The 23,735-nt window shown below is 40.0% G+C and overlaps 1 protein-coding gene across 3 annotated transcripts in view; it reads right to left on the reverse strand.

Annotated features, from left to right (window-relative positions):
• Window positions 1-23,735, reverse strand: part of SCFD2 (sec1 family domain containing 2) — a 416,000-nt gene that overhangs the window by 370,841 nt on the left and 21,424 nt on the right. The gene's annotated exons all lie outside the window — the stretch shown is intronic.

Below are 23,735 nucleotides of genomic sequence, written 5' to 3' on the forward strand. Positions count from 1 at the left end.
CAGTGATTTTGGAGCCCAAAAAAATAAAGTCTGACACGGTTTCCACTGTTTCCCCATCTATTTCCCATGAAGTGATAGGACCAGAGGCCATGATCTTCGTTTTCTGAATGTTGAGCTTCAAGCCAACATTTTCACTCTCCTCTTTCAGTTTCATCAAGAGGCCTTTGAGTTCCTCTTCACTTTCTGCCATAAGGGTGGTGTCATCTGCATATCTGAGGTTATTGATATTTCTCCCAGCAATCTTGATTCCAGCTTGTGCTTCATCCAGCCCAGCGTTGCTCATGATGTACTCTGCATATAAGTTAAATAAGCAGGGTGACAATACACAACCGTGACATACTCCTTTTCCTATTTGGAACCAGTCTGTTGTTCCATGTCCAGTTCTAACTGTTGCTTCCTGACCTGCATACAGGTTTCTCAAGAGGCAGGTCAGGTGGTCTGGTATTCCCATCTCTTTCAGAATTTTCCACAGTTTATTGTGATCCACATAGTCAAAGGCCTTGGCATAGTCAATGAAGCAGAAATAGAGACACAAGAGAAGACTCTACACATGGACATCACCAGATGGTCAACACCGAAATCAGATTGATTGATTATATTCTTTGCAGCCAAAGATGGAGAAGCTCTACACAGTTAGCAAAAACAAGACCAGGAGCTGACTGTGGCTCAGATCATGAACTCCTTATTGCCAAATTCAGACTTAAATTGAAGAAAGTAGGGAAAACCACTAAACCATTCAGATATGACCTAAATCAAATCCCTTATGATTATACAGTGGAAGTAAGAAATAGATTTAAGGGTCTAGATCTGATAGATAGAGTGCCTGATGAACTCTGGACGGAGGTTCGTGACATTGTATAGGAGACAGGGACCAAGACCATCCCCATGGAAAAGAAATGCAAAAAAGCAAAATGGCTGTCTGAGGAGGCCTTACAAATAGCTGTGAAAAGAAGAGAAGCAAAAAGTAAAGGAGGAAAGGAAAGATATAAGCACCTGAATGCAGAGTTCCAAAGAATAGCAAGGAGAGATAAGAAAGCCTTCCTCAGCGATCAATGCAAAGAAATAGAGGAAAGCAACAGAATAGGAAAAACAAGAGATCTTTTCAAGAAAATTAGAGATATCAAGGGAACATTTCATGCAAAGATAGGCTCGATAAAGGACAGAAATGGTAAGGACCTAACAGAAGCAGAAGATATTAAGAAGAGGTGGCAAGAATATACAGAAGAACTGTACAAAAAAGATCTTCACGACGAAGATAATCACGATGGAGTGATCACTCACCTGGAACCAGACATCTTGGAATGTGAAGTCAAGTGGGCCTTAGAGAGCATCACGACGAACAAAGCTAGTGGAGGTGATGGAATTCCAATTGAGCTAATTCAAATCCTGAAAGATGATGCTGTGAAAGTGCTGCACTCAATATGCCAGCAAATTTGGAAAACTCAGCAATGGCCACAGGACTGGAAAAGGTCAGTCTTCATTTCAATCCCAAAGAAAGGGAATGCCAAAGAATGCTCAAACTACCGCACAATTGCACTCATCTCACATGCTAGTAAAGTCATGCTCAAAATTCTCCAAGCTAGGCTTCAGCAATATGTGAATCGTGAACTTCCAAATGTTCAAGCAGGTTTTAGAAAAGGCAGAGGCACCAGAGATCAAATTGCCAACATCCGCTGGATTACGGAGAAAGCAAGAGAGTTCCAGAAAAACATCTATTTCTGCTTCATTGACTATGCCAAGGCCTTTGACTATGTGGATCACAATAAACTGTGAAAAAATAATACAAGTGAATCTATTTACACAACAGAAACAGACAGATATAGAAAACAAATTTATGGTCACCAAAGGGCAAAGGGAAGAGGGGGAAGGTTAAATCAGCAGTATGGGATTAACAGATACACACTTCAGTTCAGTTTAGTTCAGTCACTCAGTCGTGTCCGACTCTTTGAGACCCCATGAATCGCAGCACGCCAGGCCTCTGTATCCATCACCAACTCCCGGAATTTATTCAAACTCATGTCTATCGAGTCAGTGATGCCATCCATCCATCTCATCCTCTGTCGTCCCCTTCTCCTCCTGTCCCCAATCCCTCCCAGCATCAGGGTCTTTTCAAATGAGTCAGCTCTTCGCATGAGGTGGCCAAAGTGTTGAAGTTTCAGCTTCAGCATCAGTCCTTCCAATGAACACCCAGGATTGACCTCCTCTAGAATGGACTGGTTGGATCTCCTTGCAGTCCAAGGGACTCTCAAGAGTCTTCTCCAACACGACAGTTCAAAAGCATCAATTCTTCGGCAATCAGCTTTCTTCATAGTCCAACTCTCACATCCATACATGACCACTGGAAAAACCATAGCCTTGACTAGATGGACCTTGGTTGGCAAAGTAATGTCTCTTCTTTTTACTATGCTATCTAGGTTGGTCATAACTTTCCTTCCAAGGAGTAAGCGTCTTTTAATTTCATGACTGCAATCACCATCTGCCGTGATTTTGGAGCCCCAAAAAATAAAGTCTGATGCTGTTTCCCCATCTATTTCCCATGAAGTGATGGGACCAGATGCCATGATCTTAGTTTTCAGAATGTTGAACTTTAAACCAACTTTTCACTGTCCTCTTTCACTTTCATCAAGAGGCTTTTAGTTCCTCTTAACTTTCTGCCATAAGGGTAGTGTCATCTGCCTATCTGATACACACTGCTGCTGCTGCTGCTAAGTCACTTCAGTCGTGTCCAACTCTGTGTGACCCCACAGACGGCAGCCCACCAGGCTCCCCCATCCCTGGGATTCTCCAGGCAAGAACACTGGAGTGGGTTGCCATTTCCTTCTCCAATGCATGAAAGTTAAAAGTGAAAGTGAAGGTGCTCAGTCGTGTCCGACTCTTTGAGACCTCATGGACTGCAGCCTACCAGGCTCCTCCGTCCATGGGATTTTCCAGGCAAGAGTACTGGAGTGGGGCTGATACACACTACTATACATAAAATAGATAAACAACAAGGATTTACTGTGTAGCACAAGGAACAATATCCACCTTCTAATAACCTATAATTAAAAATAATCTGAATATATAATTGAATTACTTTGTTTTACACTTGAAACTAACACAATATTATAAATCAGCTACACTACAATTTTTTAAAAAATAGTTTTAACTAGATCTATTTGTTATGGGGCTTTGGGAGAGTTACTTAATTCCTTTAAAGCTCTGAAGGCAATGGAGAACCACTGAGGAATTTTGAGAAAGGAAGATACACACCTCCCAGTTTCCCAAATTTATTGTCTATAGACAGCATACTAAAAAGCTGAGACATTACTTTGCCAACAAAGGTCTAGTCAAGGCCATGGTTTTTCCAGTGGTCATATATGGATGTGGGAGTTGGACTGTGAAGAAAGCTGATCACTGAAGAATTGATGCTTTTGAACTGTCGTGTTGGAGAAGACTCTTGAGAGTCCCTTGGACTGCAAAGAGATCCACCCAGTCCATCCTAAAGGAAATCAGTCCTGGGTGTTCATTGGAAGGACTGATGTTGAAGCTGAAACTCCAACACTTTGGCCACCTGATGCAAAGAGCTGATTCATTTGAAAAGACCCTGATGCTGGGAAAGATAGAGGGCAGGTGGAGAAGGGGACAACAGAGGATGAGATGGTTGAATGGTGTCACCGACTCAATGGACGTGGGTTTGGGTGGACTCCGGGAGTTGGTGACGGACAGGGAGGCCTGGCATGCTTCAGTTCATGGGGTCGCAAAGAGTCAAACACGACTGAGCGACTGAACTGAACTGAACTGAATCAATCACTTCCTACTTTTATTTTCCAAAGCTCCTAAACCACAGAGATTTCTCCTATACTCTCAACTCTACAGACGGAACCTCTAGAGTAGAAATTGACTGCCCTCTTCTTTTCCATGGGGCTTCCCTGGTGGCTCAGCGGTAAAGAATTTGCTTGCAATGCAGGAGATGTGGGAGACATGGGTTCAATCCCTGGTCGGGAAGATCCCCTGGAGAAAGAAATGGCAATAACTCCAGTGCCCAGGAAATCCCATGGATAATGTAGCCTGGCGGGCTACAGTTCATGGGGTCACAAAGAGTTCATGGGGTCCCCAAGACAGGATTGAGTAATTAATGCTCTCACTTTCTTTTCCATGAAAACAATACAGTGTCTCCAAGATCACAACAGGTTGGGCAATGCTGTGGCTGCCCCACCAGACTACCGTAATAGTTAAAATGTGAGTTCTGGGGTCAGATAAATCTGGGTTCCAACCCCAACCATCCTCCCTTCACCCACAGCAATTACATGGCCTCGGTGAGCCTCCTCAGGCACTCCAAGCACAGGGACCTCTTTCGTTCCTTTGCCAGGAATTTTCTTCTTACAAACATCCCTCTCTTCAAGTGTCAGCTGAGATGTCACCATTTCAGAGAAGTCCCTCCTTACCACCGGCATAAAACAGTGATGAGAACCCATCACAGCACCTTTTGCCAGCACACCCTTCCACGTTATGGGGTTTTATTAGCCTGCATATTCCATATTACCATTGACTCATTCTAGGTTTCCATGTTTCTCTATGTTGTCTAGCTCCCTCATTGAAGGTAAGGTCCTTCTCTGAAGGCAGAGGTTCTTTTATACTCATTGCTAATTCCCCATTACCTAGGACAGTGACAGGCTGTGGTAGTTAACACTCAACAAATAGTGAATGAACAAACAATGCTTGCCAGTTGCGTAACCTTGTGCATGTAACTAATGCTCTCTTGTTCTGTTTCCTCGACTGTGAGATGGAAGTAACATAGTGACTACCTCAGAAGGTGGTTGAAGGGTTAACTAAGATAATGCACATGAAGCCCTCTCCTGATTTATAGTAAATGTATTTGTGTGGTTGTTGTGGTTGTTATTACTAATGCTATAAAAAGTATTGTCTTAAAATTCAATATGCTTAAGGGTTTGTGATATATTAAATGAATCTACTTAATTACACTGAGTATGTTTTTCATACAATCTCGATTTGTTCATCTGTACTGAAGTCACTGGGGTCTTGTTCTCTCAGGCTCTTTTCTATTAAAACACTAAGAGAAATATACAGTTTATACAGTCTCTAACACTGATGTGGAGCTGGGTCATGAAAACTGTTTTGTTGATATGAACAATTCAAACTCTCTAGATACTACAGTTGCTAATGTCTACTTTCTGTCCAAAACAGTTTTCTAAACATATCATACCCCCCACACTGAACATGGTCATTATCAAGCTTACCAAGTTAACATTCATGAACTAGCTCTGGTTCTCTGAAAAATCAGAGCTGAAGAAGATCAGACTTGCCAGCAGCTCTACTGTGTCCTGCACCCACTTCTTCACCAGGTCACTCTTGCTGCCACGTGGTGGCTTACACACATACTCAATGTGTAAGCATTATATCAGGATTGGGACTGAACGTAGGAGTGAACCACTGCCTTTCCCTGACGTGTTCATAAAAGTTGATCCAATAGACATTTCACACATGAAATCAATTCCTGATGTCCAATTTCATGTCAAGGTAAGTTCACTGAAATTCACATTATAATCATGATGGTATGTTTTAAATAATTCTCTGTCCTCTCTGAGTGTACAAGCTCTCTGTTTTCCTAATGAGGGAAAAAGCACTACACTGAGGGCAATCACCGCCAGGCCAGTGTGGTGCCCGGGTGCCAGCAGCGCTGTAGATGGGTAGAAGCACAGGCTACCAGCACGGAGGGTTCTACATCCCTAGCAGGGCTACTTAAACTCTCTATGCGTGTTTCTTCCTCTGTTGTCTGGGGATGGTAATAGTACATATTCAGTGGGTTGTTATGAGAAATGAATGTGCTAGTATATCTAAAGACCTAGGACAATGCTGGGTACACAGTAAGTGCCCCCCAAAACACAGCAGTAGTAGCAGCAGCAGTAGTACTAAAAAAAAAAAAAAAATCAGTCAACAGACATGAAGAACAGAGTTGGGTTGCCAAGATGGGAGTGCGGACTGGGAGTTTGGGATTAGCAGATATAAACTATTGTATACAAAATGGATAAACAACAAGGTCTTACATAGCACAGAGAACTATACTCAATATTGTGTGATCATAATGGAAAAGAATAGGAAAAAGAATATATATGTATAACTGAGTCACTTTACTGTATGCATAGCACTATGAACTATACTCAGTATTGTGTGATACATCATAATGGAAAAGAATAGGAAAAAGAATATATGTGTGTAACTGAGTCACTTTACTGTATGCATAGCACTATGAACTATATTCAGTATTGTGTGATGCATCATAATGGAAAAGAATATGAAAAATAATATATGTGTGTAACTGAGTTACTTTACTGTATAGCAGAGATTAACAGAACATTGCAAATCAACTGTTCTTGTTGCTCAGTCGCTCCGTTGTGTCAACTCTCTGTGACCCCACTGACTGCAGCCCACCATCCTCTGTCCATGGGATTTCCCAGGCAAGAATACTGGAGTGGGTTGCCATTGCCTCCTCCAGGGGATGTTCCCGACCCAGGGATCAAACGCATGTCACCTGAGTCTCCTGCACTGGCAGGTGGACTCTTTACCATCTGAGCCACCAGGAAGCTAAAATCAACTATATTTTAACAAATTAAAAAAAAATCAGTGGTCAGGATCTTCTCATAAGATATATAGAAGGAAGTCTGTTTTAGAAGTACTTTCATTTCTTCTACAAAATTATGTATATATATATACGAATAACTACTGTCAGTAGGTTCATTTTCTAATATGAAATGGTCAACAATATATAGTGCAAAATTCATAATGAAACATATTAAGACCAACCTAACCAATCCCCCTACATAAGACAGTTTGATGAATTTTGATTTTCAGGAATAAGATAAGAAACTTTACTAAAGATAGAGACTCAACGTTTTAGGGAATTAGTGTTTCCTGTACAAACTTTTTAAGCAATGACTTTGGTATTCATCAATTTAACAGTACTGAAATTCTGTAGATTGCACATAAAAAGACATTTTTAAGACTACAATTCTTACTTTTACAAGGAGTTCAGGTTCTATAAATGTTTCCAGACTGACTTATAAAGTGGATGTACAACTTCAGGGGTAGAAGTGAACATCAGAAATAATGCTAATCAACTCCACATCTTCTGCAAGATGCTACTTAACCCAACACAAACAGATATAAATCTATCTCTAGTTTTTGAAGGCATCTAAAGAAAACTTTATGAGAAAAACACTTCAGCTTCAAACAAATTAAACCGTTATTAGATACTCTTTATACCAAATCTAAATCCTTTGTGCTCTGTAAACCAACTTCATCATGCTTTATCTTTTAAACAACAGCTGGACAACACCTTAAAAAAAATCTTTATATTTTCCAGTGGGTTATAGCCAATTAACAACATTGTGATAGTTTCAGGTGAAAAGAGAAGGGACTCAGCCATATATATACATGCATCCATTCTCCCTTAAACTCCCCTCCCATCCCAGCTGCCACATAACATTGAGCAGAATTCCATGTGTTATACAGTAGGCCCTTGTTGGTTATCCATTTTAAATACAGCACCGTGTACAAGTCCATCCCAAACCCCCTAACTATCCCCTCCCCACATCCTTCTCCCCAGAAACCATAAGTTTGTTCTTTAAGTCTGAGAGTCTCTGTTTTGTTAAGTCCACTTATATAATTTCTTTTTAGATTTCACATATAAGGGATGTCATATAATATTTCTCCTTCTCTGACTTACTGCACTCAATATGACAATCTCTAGGTTCATCCATGTTGCTGCAAATGGCATTATTCCATTCTTATTCAGTTCAGTTCAGTTGCTCAGTCGTGTCCAACTCTTTGCAACCCCATGAACTGCAGCACGCCAGGCCTCCCTATCCATCACCAACTCCCAGAGTTCACCCAAACTCATGTCCATTGAGTCGGTGATGCCATCCAACCATCTCATCTTCCATTGTCCCCTTCTCCTCCTGCCCTCAATCTTTTCCAGCATCAGGGTCTTTTCAAATGAGTCAGCTCTTCGCATCATGTGGCCAAAGTATTGGAGTTTCAGCTTCAACATCAGTCCTTCCAATGAACACTCAGGACTGATCTCCTTTAGGATGGACTGGTTGGATCTCCTTGCAGCCCAAGGGACTCTCAAGAGTCATTCTCCAACACCACAGTTCAAAAGCATCAATTCTTCAGCGCTCAGCTTTCTTTATAGTCCAACTCTCACATCCATACATGACTACTGAGAAAACCTTGTACTAGCCTTGACTAGTAGCCTTGACTAGACGGATCTTTGGTGGCAAAGTAATGTCTCTGCTTTTTAATAGGCTGTCTAGGTTGGTCATAGCCTTCCTTCCAAGGAGTAAGCGTCTTTTCATTTCATGGCTGCAATCACCATCTGCAATGATTTTAGTAATATTCCACTGTATATATGTACCACATCTTCCTTATCCATTCCTCTGCTGATGGACATTTAGGTTGCTTCCCTGTCCTGGCTATCGTAAATAGTGCTGCAATGAACAGTGGGGTGCACGTATCCTTTTGGATTATGACAACATCTTTTTAATAATTGGGCCCAGCCAAAAACAATTTTTTTCATGGGTAACTTAAGGAAGAGTTTTTAAAGGTAAATAAAATATGAGTAAAAAACACCATCACTACATTCCATTTTAGAAACATTTCAGAATTTACAAAACAAGTTATGTCTCACGCAATCCTCACCTCATGAGCTAAGCCATTATCACTGCCCCAGTTTAAAGAGCCTCAGAGAAGCCAACTGACTTCTGCAACAACTCAATCTGCATCTGGTAAAACCAGGACTCATACCCAAGTAACTGGGTCTGATCCAGTAATTTTTCTACTATGCCGTGTCATGTTGCACTACACAAATCATCAGGGAGGATTCATTATTTATAATATCAATTATTTTAAACTTTTCATGTCAGCTTTCTTTTCCAATTCTTAATATATCTTCTATTCTGCCTTAGAGAAGAATGAAGTAGATCCACATTCACTGATGGAGCAGGTAAAGCTTGCTCTCAGGATTTTGCACACTTTTTATTTTAAACAATATCATACTCCTCCCCTTGTGGGTCACCATTAGTCACTGATAGTCCATGTGACCAATGACCTTCATGTCCCACTTTTAGACAACTCTCTTCTTTAAATGTTTCTAAGAAGACTTGCTGAATTTTAAGTCAACATATATACAATATTTATGGAACTGAACTGACAAAAAAATCAAAGTCTACATTGCCCTGAGATATTATTAGCTCTTATTTGATGTTCATTATATCTTTGGGAAAGGAAGAAGAAATGGCCTCCAGCTATTTTATCACTGATAAAAATGGAGACAAAATGAAGCCACTTATCTAATATCCCATTGTTAACAACAAAAGAAGGAATATTTAGATAGAGGAACTAACACTCAAAGCACCAATGGGATGTTTCTGTGACCTTGAATAATTTACTTTTCCTTTTGGGGGTTTTATATTTTATAAATATTATTAATCTATTATTATTATTTTCATTTATTGAAAACTCATTAATATGACTATATTATCTTATTGATCAACAACTCTCAAGGGTAAGAATCATTGCCACATTACAAGTGAGAAAGCTGAGTCTTAAATAAAATAATTTACCCAAGTTACACAGGCAATAAATAAGGATTTGAACCCAGGTCTCTGTGAACTCCAAAATCTAACTATTTTACCACAGTTCTACACTATTCTGTAAAACAAAATGCTCAAACTAGAATACTACTGAGATTCCCAGGATCTCTAACAAGCCATATTCACATGGTTTTCCTTTTGCATTGGTACTCCGAGTTCACATGTATGAATTTGATTAATTGTGTAACACAGTGAAATATGGGTGACTATCCCCTGCTGATACTTTTATTAAAATCTTTTTTCTTTTGCACAAGCCCAGTGACGAAAAGAGCTAACAAAAGAATATTCCTGACAGCTTACAAAATATATTAAATTATTTTCTACTTTTCCCTCTGTTTCTAAAGTCATTTTTCAATGAGACAAACTTTATTTCCCGGTAGTTACTAGAATACAATTTTATTTGCTTCAATAGATTCCTTGAAATATGTAATATAAAAGTAGAATATCTGTCCTATGAAAAGATCCATTTTATTACTATGAATTACACAGAATTTGTTTCTACACTGTCTTTGTAACTACATAAGATGCCAAATGCATACTAAATTTATGTTCTTTTTTGATAAACTGATTATCTTGTATCCTTAAAAATCAAACTGTTGTGTTTGAAGACTACAGACCAGCAATATACATAACAATAACCTTCTAGAATTAGTTTTAAATCTCAGGAGACTGCTATACAGGAAGATATGGTCCTTCCAGTTAATTCTTGACATTTTATTCACCATAATTACTCAACTATGAATGAAATCTTAGAAGCTGTATTGGTTTGGCATGTATAAAATGTCAAATGCAGCCTGCTAGGAACTAACAGGAAATATTCATCATCAAATAAAATATAAAAAAGACAGCATTAATTTTTTAAAGGTGGCTAAAAACTGAGTCATGGTTCTACTTCAATCAGATGAAAGGCTTGCAATTAAGAGACGGAGGGTAAAATATGAATGCACACTATTATCTTACGACTTGGAGAAGGAAATGGCAACCCACTCCAGTGTCCTTGCCTGGAGAATCCCAGAGAAGGGGGAGCCTGATGGGCTACCATCTATGGGGTCACACAGAGTCGGACACGACTGAAGTGACTTAGCAGCAGCATCTTATGACTAAACTCAGAAAAATGGTTTCTCCATAGCATGCACGAGAAGCTAAGTTGACTCACACGGTTTGCAGTAACATTTACAGTATTGCAACAGAAATACAATGATACAACAACAAAAACAACCAAATAAGCATTTTCAACTAATTTTAAACAGAGGGCCATCTGAGTCATAGTTTTTCACAGCAGGGAATAATGGCTTCCATCAGTGGTAAGCCTAATGAGCTATGAAGGTAGGTTTGTTAACTGAATTATTCACAGAGGTTTCAATAGTCATCTTCCCTCTTGATTACTTTTTAAAACAATTACCTCATCTTAAACAAAATAATCCGTTAACCTTCATCTCAACAGAACAGAAAACAGCAAAACACAGAAGGATACTGAAGCAGACCCCTGGCACTGGAAAGCAGTTCTTCATTGCTTCTTTCTCTCAGAATATGGGCACTTCCTGTGAGCCAGGCACTCATCACAGCTGGTGAGCAGCCTCTAGTGCCCAGTCCTCAGGGAGCTAGCAAGCTGGCAGGGAGGCTGGAACTGGGTATACGCCTAGGGACTAGGTGACAAAAGAGGATATAGGAAGCTCAGGGAGAGTAGAACACTGGTCTGGGTGTGAAGGCAGAGGACAGGGAGTAGCTAACGATGGGACAGTCAGACCGGAAAAATGAGCAGGAACTCGCCAGTTAAAAAACGGAGTAAGATCAGTCTAAGTAAGAGCAGCATCACGGGAAGGGGTTCTGAGAAGAGAACTTGAGACCTTCTCAAGGAAATGAAAAATTGTATGAATGGAGCATGAAGATCTAATCTGATACTGCCTTCAGCTTATATCAAATTATCCAAGGCTTGGTCATCCACATTAGAGATTGTAGACATTTTTTCAAGGGCAACTGAAGGGTCTTCAGCAACAGACTAACCTAATCAGAGCTGCATTATTAAAAGACCACTTTGGCCCCATTGTTCAGAATGGATCTAAGGACTGGGAAAGAGGTTACCGCACAGTACAGGCAAGAAATTATAGCTTGGACAAAAGTGATTTCCTAAAGCTACCACATCATATCATTCTTCTGCTCAAAACCCTTCTAAGCTTCCTACTACTATCACACTGAAATTTAATTTCCTTATTTTGGCCAACAAATTTATATACTTCAGTGCATTCCTATACTTTACATCTTCATGTCTCACTTTTACCCATTAGACCTCAGCCACGCTGGTCTGATTTCAGCCCCTTGAATGGGTCAAAGTATGTTCTCTTAAACTATAGGGAAGTGATTTTCATTATTTGCTCAGGATATTCACTTAAGAATAAACCACCATACCAATTTACTCTGCCTTAGTCTACCTAGGGAAAGAGCTGTCATTTTAAAAGCACAAATAAATGTATTGTCTGTTATCAACTTTCAGTTAGCACAACAATCTTGTGAACTATACTTTCAGTTTGGTATTCAAAAACTAAATAGCCTAAAAAATGCATGTGCCTTCTCTATCAATCTACAGCTAATAGAAATCTATTGGTATGACTGGTTCCACATTATAAATGCACTGGAATGACTTTAACAGTGCAGAAATTACAACCATGTGTTAAGCGAACTAAATAAAGTTCAGGATAAAACATTGTTTAAATCCAGGATAAACAGCTCCACACAAGCTTTATAATGTTCAGAATAATAAAAGAACAATCTCCACTTGATATATAATCAAAGTTTCCTCTCATCATTTCTTCCTTCAATATGATGCTTTCATTCAGCATAGCAATATGCCTATGAAACTTCTTAAAAAATGGACCAGAATGCAACATATAAACTGTTTGACAATCATATAAAATAACTGTGGGAAGCTGAACTTCATCTCAGTACAGATAAACATTTCTTATTCCTACTCTCTACCAGCTCATTAATGATAGTAACCATAATCGATACAAACTTATTCATAAACAAAGAATAGGGGTTTTCTCATGGATTTCTAATGCATAAACAGATTAACTCAGTATGAAGACTTTAAAATTACTAACACAACTAAATTACTTAAAAAACCAAATACATGTCCCTTCTATGAACATTTTTCTGACTCTGAAGGCTATACTTCAAGTTCCATGACCCATTCCAAAGGTCAGCATCTGCTCCACTGGGGAACTCTCCTCTATGGTGGATTACATCTGTGTGTTTTGGCCTGAACTTGAGACTTGGAAAGTTGAGGACTAGTTCATGTGTAGAGAAACTATAAGATAAAGAGCAACAGTTTTATAGAGGCTCTTAGAGACAAACTCAACCTGTTCACTTCACACCTTCAATCACTCCACTCTACGAGGAAGATGGAGAGTCAAAATCAGCACACCTGTTAATATTCTACGACCACACAGTGAGTCCAGAATCTAATACTCTGCTCACCCTGGTTGACACCACTGTACCTATACAGAAATTAAGAGTGAGTTTTCAAAGCTACTAAATCAAGAAAATTTGATTTGTTGAAATTATTACAGTCACTAGTTCAGGTGGAATATGAATTTATGTTGTTCATATTATTTATATCATCTTAACACCCACATTTTAATATTTTGTTAAGGTATTTCGTACATGTCCCTTGGCACTTTAGAGATACAAAACCTTGTTGAAGTGTTACTATGGATGCAAACTTGAAGAGAGAAGAATATATAACAGATTTTTCTATAAGGGTGGTTGGGGAGTGGCCATATGTTTCAGTTCAGTTCAGTTCAGTTCAGTCGCTCAGTCGTGTCCGACTCTCCGCGACCCCATGAATCACAGCACGCCAGGCCTCCCTGTCCATCACCAACTCCCGGAGTACAAACTCATGTCCACAGAGTCGGCGATGCCATCCAGCCATCTCATTCTCCGTCGTCCCCTTCTCCTCCCGCCCCCAACCTTTCCCAGCATCAGAGTCTTTTCCAGTGAGTCAACTCGTCGCATGAGGTGGCCAAAGTATTGCAGTTTCAGCTTTAGCATCAGTCCCTCCAATGAACATCCAGGATTGATCTCCTTTAGAATGGACTGGTTGGATCTCCTTGCAGTATAAGGGACTCTCAAGAGTCTTCTCCAACACCACAGTTCAAAAGCATCGATTCTTCGGCGATCAGCTTTCTTCACAGTCCAACTCTCACATCCATACATGACCACGGGAAAAACCATTGCCTTGACTAGACGGACCTTGGTTGGCAAAGTAATGTCTCTGCTCTTTAATATACTATCAAGGTTGGTCATAACTTTCCATATGTTTAGAGGCTAAAAAAGAGAACTTATTTTTGAAGTTACATTTGCACAGCAAGCATACTATGTTACTTACAGTGAGGATAAGGTAGAGTTTCTCATAAAGCTAAATTATTTGAATTAAAGTGTTTTCAATACTGTAAGATAAAGAATCTTTAGTGTCTGTGTTGTGTGGAAAAACTGGAGGACTTTACTTGACTAATAAAAGTCAGCAGCTTTTCACTGTTGTTGAATTTCTCTGCTCCTTGCAGAGCTCCAACCATAAGGAAGGGAGTAAAAAAGAAATCTTCAGGCTTTCTTTTAGGTTTTTGTAGTTAAAATTATTCTGTTAGTAAAAGATAGAAATTCAAAGTAAAAACCCAAAATGAAGAGATTATAAGTACACATGTCTGAAACAACTCCGATTAAAAACAGCCATCATGGAAATAATTCAGCCAAGAAATACTAAAAGATGCTAAATCAGTGGGTTAAAGTTAGATGAGGAAAAGCATATTTACATAATCTCAAAATGTCTCCTTTAATCAAGTGATCAAAGTTGTCACCATGAATGGACAAAGTTAAATTGCGTGCCACCTGACAGAAAGTAATGAAAAGAGCACAGCATTGCTTATGTGATATTCTTGCCAAAAATGCATAATTGAAATCTCCTCATGAGGAAACATGAGACAAACCTAAACTGAGGGATATTCTACAAAATAACTGGCCTACGCTCTTCAGAAGAGTGAAGGTCATGAATGTCAAGACTCAGGATAAAGGGCACGAAGGAGATGTGACAACTAAAGCCAGTGTGTGATTCTGACCAATATCCTTTTGTTTTGATAAAGAATATTATTGAGATAAGTGGCAAAATGTGTGGGTTAGATGGCACTAGTTTAACAGTGTTAATTCCGTGATTGAGATTACAGCGGAGAATATCCCTTTGAGACAAATACACACTAAAGTCTTTGGGAGTGATGGGCACAGGCAAATTATTCTCAAATGCTTCAAAGGAAAAAAAAAAGTTTCTTGTACTATTCTTGCCACTTTTTTCATGTTAAAAAATATTTGAAAAAAAACTTTTATGGCATCAATCAATTCAAAGAAAAATATCAAATAGCTTTGGAAGGTCAGTATGTGAATAAGGTATTCTTCAGTTAACAAAGTTTGGGAACACTGTTCTAAGTAAAGGCAAGGAAAAAACTCAGTAATACCAAACACCTAAATGCTCACAACCCTTCCTAAGTTAAAAATTATGCTGGGAGCTTAACCAAGGTGATAAAAGTGGGAATACTCTGAGATCACCTACTGTTATGGGCACACCAAAATTGTAACTGTTTACAGAGAACGCATTGATGAGAAAGACTAGAATCTAGTTTAAATATATATATACACCCCTGGGTAGGTGATAATTAAGATAAGGAACCACGTGCTGATCCTGAGCAGTCTCCCAGAGAAGACAGGAGGCAAATGGAGCTTACCCTGGGGATATTTTGGAGTGATCATTCTATCATGTGGACACTGGTCCTGGCAAGCGACATTTTTGAATCTCCCTCTAGCTTTTTAGCATTGGGGTCTGGCCCCACCCACCAGAAAGCCTCGAGAGCACTAGCTTCAGGACTAGCCTCATCCAGACAAACCACAGAATCCCCTGGGTTCAAGGTCCACCCACACACCACCAACACACCACCTCTGGGACCCCCAGGGCCCTGCAACCAGAGACTCTGTAATGCAGCTCCACCTGTCAGTGAGATGGCACCAGCCCCACCAGAGGACAGGGACTAGCCCAGAGACGAACTTCACACACCAAAGGGCAGGCACCACCCTCAGAGCCCAATGGGTCCAGGCCACATCCACCAGTGGGCAGACACCAGCTCCAGGACCACCGCAGTCATGCAATCTGCCATGGCAGGACCTGGCCCATACACCAACAAGCCATCAGCACCCCAGGGATCCCCTGGGTTTCCATGGCCAGTCATCTCATGACCCAGCCATGACCCAGCCCCAGACCCAACAACCAGTGGCCAGTAGCCTCAGCACCAGGCAGGGCCCGGCAACCAACAGGACCAGGGCCAGCTATGCCTACCAGACCACCAACAGCAGTCAGCCGGATACAAGAGAAGGATCCACAGAGCCCAAAATGAGGGCACCAATGAGAGCATACAGCTCTGGTGATGAGAGGGAAGTCTGCTGCTGGGACACATGGGATGTCTTCTGCAAAAGCCCATTGCTCCAAGGCCATGGAATATAACTAACATACCAGAAACACAGAAATAAAAACAAGTTAGGCAGGCCAACGGGACAGAGGAGCATGTTCCAAACGAAAGAACAAGATAAAACCCCAAAAGAACCACTAAGTGAAGTGGAGGCAGACAATCTACCTGAAACAGTGCAAAGTAATGATGGTAAAAATGACAAAGGACTCAGAAGAAAAACGGATGCACAGAGTGAAAGGTTAGAAGTGTTTTAAAAAGAGTTAGAAAACATATAAAAACAATCAAACAGAAATGAAGAATGCAATAACTGAAAGGAAAAATACACTGGAAGGAGCCACCACAGCCTAAATAACATAGAGGAATAGATTAGTGGGCTAGAAGACAGAGTCATGGAAATCACTAAGGCTGAACACAGAAAAGAAAAAAATACTATACATGAAAAGGACCATACACCATGATAAAGTGGGATTTATCTCAGGGAGGCAAGGATTTTTCCACAAACCAATCAGTGTAATACATTAATAGATTGAAGAATAAAAACCACATGATGATCTCAACAGATGCAGAAAAAGCTTTTGACAGAATTCAATACTCACTTATGATAAAAACTCTCCAGAAAGTGATAACATGGTGGTGGTGGTGGTTTAGTCACTGAACCATTTCCAACTCTTTGTGACCCCGCGGACTGTAACCCACCAGGCTCCTCTGTCAACGGGATTCTCCAGGCAAGAACACTGAAGTGGTTTGCCATTTTCTTCTCCAGGGGATCTTCCTGACCCAGAAATGGAACCCAGGTCTCCCACATTGCAGGAAGATTCTTTACCAACTGAGCTACGAGGGAATCATATCTCAACATAACAAAAGCCATATAGGGCAAACCTACAGCTAACATATTCACCAGTGAAAAACTGAAAGCATTTCCTCTAAGATCAGGAGCAAGACAAGGATATTCATTTTCACCACTTTTATTCAACACAGCTTGCGAAGTCCTAGGCACAGCAATCAGAGACGAAAAAAAGAAAAAGGAATCCAAACTGGAAAAGAAGAAGTAAAACTGTCACTGCTTGCAGATGATACTATACTATACATAGAAAATCCTAAGGATGCCTCCAGAAAACTACTAGAGCTAATCAATGAATTTGGTAAGTCTCAGGATACAAAATTAACACAGAGACATCTGTCTCATTACCATTAACTAACAATGAACTATCAGCAAGAGAAATTAAGAAAACAATCTCATTTACCGTCACATCTAACAGAAAAAACACCTAAGGAAAAAATCTAACTAAGGAGGTAAAAGACCTGTACTCAAAAAACCATAAGATATTGTTGAGGGACTTCCATGGAGATCCAGTGGCTAAGCCTCTGCACGTACAATACAGGGGATTCAGGTTCAATCCCTGGTTGAGGAACTAAGATACTACATGCGCAGGGCAATTAAGGTCACTCACTGCAACTGCTGAGCCTTCACTGAGCCTACGCTCTGCAACAGAAGAAGCCCTTGCACCACAAGTGGAGAAAACTTGAGTGCCCCAAAGAGAAGCCTACGAGCCGCAACAGATTCACCTCAGCCAAAAGAAAAAAGAAAGATGAGAAGAAAAAAAATATTCTCAGTATTCGCAGATTAATGAAAACTAAAGAGATTCTGTCATCAGCAAACCTATCCTAAAAGAATGGCTAAAGAAAATCTCTAAAAAGGAAAAGTAAAAATAAGAAATCTTAAAACATAATGAAGAAAGAAAACAGTAAGCGAAAATATAGGAAAGGCTTCCTGGGTGACTCAGTGGAAAAGAATCCACCTGCGAATGCCGGACTCAGGTTTCCATCCCTGGTCTGGGAAGATCCCACAGGCCACAGAGCAACTAAGCCCATGCAACACAACTACTGAGCCTGTGCTCTAGAGCCCAGAAGCCGCAGTTATTGAGCCCAAGTGGTGCAACTACCCACGCCTCCACGCCCTAGAGCTTGTGCTCTGCAACAAGCAAAGCCACCACAATGAGAAGCCTGAACATGGCAACTAGAGAGTAGCTCCCGCTCACCACAACTATAGAAAAGCCTGTACAGCAACAAAGATCCAGCACAACCAAAACTTAAAAGTAATTAATTAATTTTTTAAAAACCAGCTTCAATATATGTGTGTGTGTGTGTAAATACAATAAGAATTCTTTTTTCTCCTAAGTTTTCTAAATTATGTTTGGCAGTAGAAGTAAGAATTTTAACACTGTGTTGCAGTCCTTAATGTACGTAGAGGAAATATTAAGATGATTATAAGTGTGGGAAGGTAAAGGGAAGTAATGTATGGTAAGCTTTCTACATTTCACTTAAACAGGTAAAATAACACCACTAATAAATTGTGATAAGGAACTTCAATATTAAAAAGTCCAATTAGAAAGTGGGCAAAAGATGTGGAGACATTTTATCTAAGAGGATATGCAAATAGAAAATAACTACAGGAAAAGATGTTCAACATCATGAGTCATTCAGTCAGTCAGTTCAGTCGCTCAGTCATATCCGACTCTGCGACCCCATGAATCACAGCACGCCAGGCCTCCCTGTCCATCACCAACTCCAGGAATTCACTCAAACTCATGTCCATCGAGTCGGTGATGCCATCCAGCCATCTCATCCTCTGTCATCCCCTTCTCCTCCCGCCCCCAATCCCTCCCAGCATCAGAGTCTTTTCCAGTGAGTCAACTCGTCGCATGAGGTGGCCAAAGTATTGCAGTTTCAGCTTTAGCATCAGTCCTTCCAATGAACACCCAGGATTGACCTCCTTTAGGATGGACTAGTTGGATCTCCTTGCAGTCCAAGGGACTCTCAAGAGTCTTCTCCAACACCACAGTTCAAAAGCATCAATTCTTCGGCAATCAGCTTTCTTCACAGTCCAACTCTCACATCCATACATGACCACGGGAAAAACCATAGCCTTGACTAGATGGACCTTTGTTGGCAAAGTAATGTCTCTGCTTTTTAATATGCTATCTAGGTTGGTCATAACTTTCCTTCCAAGGAGTAAGCGTCTTTTAATTTCATGGCTGCAATCAGCATCCGCAGTGATTTTGGAGCCCAAATAAATAAAGTCTGCCACTGTTTCCACTGTTTCCCCATCTAATTCCCATGAAGTGATGGGACCAGATGCCATGATCTTTGTTTTCTGAATGTTGAGCTTCAAGTCAACTTTTTCACTCTCCTCTTTCACTTTCATCAAGAGGCTTTTGAGTTCTTCTTCACTTTCTGCCATAAAGGTGGTGTCATCTGCATATCTGAGGTTATTGATATTTCTCCTGGCAATCTTGATTCCAGCTTGTGCTTCTTCCAGCCCAGCGTTCCTCATGATGTACTCTGCATATAAGTTAAATAAGCAGGGTGACAATATACAGCCTTGGTGTACTCCTTTTCCTATTTGGAACCAGTCTGTTGTTCCATGTCCAGTTCTAACTGTTGCTTCCTAAACTGCATACAGGTTTAGGGCAAAGCCAATCAACACAAGTAATCTCTAAATACCTAGTCTTTCCACTGGGTTGCAGTGCTCTAGTCTCAGATATCCACGAGGCTTACAATTTACTTCACTGAGGTCTTTGCTTGAAAGATACCTCCTTAGAAAGGCCTTTTCTCCCCCACCCATACATCTCCTCACCACCCCAAGTCCCTATTTACTCTTGAATTCCTTGCTTTATTTCCTTCATGGCACTTATTCCCAGCTGACATTATATAGTCACTTATTCATCTGTTTGTTGTCTGTCTCCCCACTTATTAATAGAATAACTTCCAAGAGGCCAGAGATCTTGCCTTCATCAAGTGTCTGGCACAGAGTAGTCAACAAATATTTTGGATAAATAAACTACAACATACATTTAAACATTCAGAGGATGTGCTTTCATATTTCCACTCATGAAGTTTTACTCAAATTTCCTGGACTTCAGACCTCATCTGCCTGCTGTGCCCTAAAAGCCTTCTCTAAATGCTAAAACCATTGCCTTGTTCTTAGTTCTTACTTAATCCTCCTTTCAGCTTTTCTAGAAGGACACTTACACCCACCCTGTTGATTCCTGCCACCCCATCACCAACCAGTGTGACACTGTAATAGAAGACAGAGTGAAAAAAGAAAGGAAAAGGACCCTCAAGCAAGAACACCAGCAGGTGTTAGACGAGAGAAGCTGCAGCCAGAGCGCTGGGACATTCTTGGCATGCTGTTGAACACACCCTGGTCTATATAACACAAGACTGAGAAGTCAACCCAATAAAGACTGTGGTTGGCTTATTCAGCAAGATATTTTTGAACTTGTTGATTTTTGCTTGGCAGTGAACATCAAACTAATTAAGAACTTGTCATTCAAATATAGTGAGTCTTTCCATTCCTCCTTTTCCATTTTAGCTAACTTCAGAGCATTCCTGGCTTTATTTAAAGGACTCATAGTTTCCATTTAAATTATGGATCCCAAAGCCACAGTGACCCAGAATTCAGTTTTCTCACAACACATAGACCACAAATCATTGAAAATTTTTCAGATCAGCAAGATTCTGGGGATTGCCTGCACATTCCTTAACAAATAAATACCATGACAGAGTTGTAATATGTAAGTGATTATAGAATAAGAATTTCTACCTTCAAATTTTCTTATCTTAGCATGCATTTTAAAAATTCTGAAAAATATAACTATTAAACATAATTCTTTATCAATAAATATAAGTTAAATGTCTCTGGCGTACCAGATTATTTAGCTATTTCTTAGTAGACACACTCATCCCTTCTTTTGTATAAAAGAACCTGGCTTACAGAATTCCTCAAAACAAAGCAAAAAAAGAAAGTTAAATATAGCAGCTGTATGCTGAGAAGAGGTAAGTCTTTCTCCTGCTCAATTTGCAATGTTTATTTAAAAAGTAAAAACATAAAATAAGACAAAATGCCATTTTTGCAGGGAGGTCCAACTGGGGAAAAGAAGATACCCACAGCCTGTACCAACAGCCAGGTCATTCATAATACAGCTACATGGTGACACATCCTCTTGTGTACTGGCTTAACACCTCAAAGTCAATGCTACATATACAGTCACTGCTACATATAGAGTTCAGTAACTCTACCTGCAAGAAAATTTAAAATCAAAGTAGTATCTCTGATTCTGCTCTAATAAAAATTATTTTTCTTCCCTCTGAAAATGTTAGTCTTTTTTTTTTTCTGGCTGCATCATGCAGCAAGTAGGATCTTGGTTCCCCCACTAGGGATCAAACCCAAGTTCCCCGAAGTGGAAGCATGGAGTCTTAACTACTGGATCACCAGGGAAGTCCTAATGTTAGTCTCTTGAACAGTAATATTTAATTGGTATTTGGAAACCAAGGAAAGAAGATACAAAATTACCACTATTAAGAGGTAATTTAACAGTCTTTGACATTGAGTTAGTGACTTAATATACATCACTAACAGGCTACTTAATAATGTGAAACTTAACAAAAAATTAGCTCATCAGTGGTTAGGGTGAAACCACTGTTGAATTTGTCTCTCACTGTAAGATCTACTCTATTATTCCATTGTTCTATAGTCTAAGAAAAAAAATCCCACCTTCAACATAAAAACTAATAAGAAAATTGGACTTAAGATATTGCTTTTTAGACATCCCTGGTAGTTCAGTTGTTAAGAATCCACCTGCCAATGAGGGGATATGGGTTCGATCCCTGGTTTGGGAAGATTCCACATGTCATGAGGCAAGTAAGCCTGTGCTCCACAACAAGAGAAGCCACGGCAACGAGAAGCTCAAGCACCGCAAGCAGACAGAAGTTTCTGTTCTGCTCGCCACAATTAGAGAAAACCCACTTGCAGCAACAAAGACTCAATGCAGCCAAAAATAAATAATTAATAAACAAATTAACTAAGTACGCAATTTGAAAAAGACCTTGGGGCACAATGCCCTGGTCTTAATTTCTTTAAAACTATATTTTCATTTTATAAACCAGAGTACCCATAATTTCTGAATTAATTGGTCTATTTATACATTCATTAACTAAGCATGTATCAGAGGGTTGGTATGGTATAGTAGAAAATATATGTGCCTTGGAATTAAAAAATAATTATTTTTTTAAACCAAGCTCATTGATACAGAGAACAGATTGGTGGTTGCCAAAGGCAGAGGGCAAGGTACCAGAATGGGTAAATAGAGTCAAAAGGTACAAACTTCCAGTTATAAAGTAAGTAAGTCATGCAGATGTAATGTGCAGCCTGGTTACTACAGTTAATAATACTGTATTGCATATTTGAAAGTCACCTAAGAGAGTAAATTTTTAAAATTCTTATCACAAGAAAAAAATCTGTAACTATGTATGGTGATGAATGTCTATTAGATTTATTGTGGTGATGATTTGCTAATACAATCAAATGTCAAATCATTATGGTCTACTGCTGCTAAGTCGCTTCGGTCGTGTCCGACTCTGTGCGACCCCATAGACAGAAGCCCACCAGGCTCCCCCGTCCCTGGGATTCTCCAGGCAAGGACACTGGAGTGGGTTGCCATTTCCTTCTCCAATGCATGAAAGTGAAAAGTGAAAGTGAAGTCGCTCAGTCGTGTCCACCTCTTGGCGACCCCATGGACTGCAGCCTACCAGGCTCCTCTGTCCATGGGATTTTCCAGGCAAGAGTACTGGAGTGGGGTGCCATTGCCTTCTCCGCTATTTCTCACTGCTGCTGCTGCTAAGTCAATTCAGTCATGTCTGACTCTGTGAGACCCCATAGACGGCAGCCCGCCAGGCTCCCCCGTCCCTGGGATTCTCTAGACAAGAACACTGGAGTGGGTTGCCATTTCCTTCTCCAATGCAGAAAGTGAAAAGTGAAAGTGAAGTCGCTCAGTCGTGTCCGACTCTTTGCGACATGGACTGCAGCCTACTAGGCTCCTCCACCCATGGATTTTCCAGGCAAGAGTACTGGAGTGGGTTGCTATTGCCTTCTCCCAGATTTCTCACTAGTAAGCCCTTAATAATAAGGCTTTAAATTGCCCTCTGAGAAGCTAAAAATATTTCCAATAATAATTACTTCTGAGTTTGTATAGCTTCAAGCCACTAGGCCGACGTTTCAGCATATATGCTGCCAAAGTAAGCACAGGCCATTGCTTTTATTGCGTGTAAGCACACACAAGACAGGGCCAGAACTTTCTGTTTTCTTCACACACTAGCCCATACACACTAGGCATCCAACAAATGCTATTAACTGTCTACAAAAAAGCTGAAAATCTCAGGAGCTGAAGATTAATCCCAACTATGACAGGAAATTCCAAACACATCTATTACCATTAACATTGGAAACTATACAGCTGAAAGGTCCTGCTTTGTTTAAAACTTAAAAACTTGGGAGATGAGGGAAATAGATACTCAAACACTTTTTTCTCTTGAAATATATATTTTTTCTCATAAAAAAACTGCTGATGAAGGAAAAAGTAGGAAAGGTAATTACTGTTTCTTTTCATTGTCATCTTTCTGGAGTGATTTTTTTTTTTTGGAACTGTGCATAATACAACGTACTCCACCCCCTTTCTCTGATTTCTCTAACCATGTGCAAAAGTATACACAGAAAGAAAAACTTTTCCCACTGATGCCCAAGAGT

The sequence above is a fragment of the Moschus berezovskii genome, chromosome 5 (genome assembly GCF_049115385.1).
Source record: "Moschus berezovskii isolate FMDL1 chromosome 5, NW_MosBer_1.0, whole genome shotgun sequence".
NCBI classification, from domain to species: Eukaryota; Metazoa; Chordata; class Mammalia; order Artiodactyla; family Moschidae; genus Moschus; species Moschus berezovskii.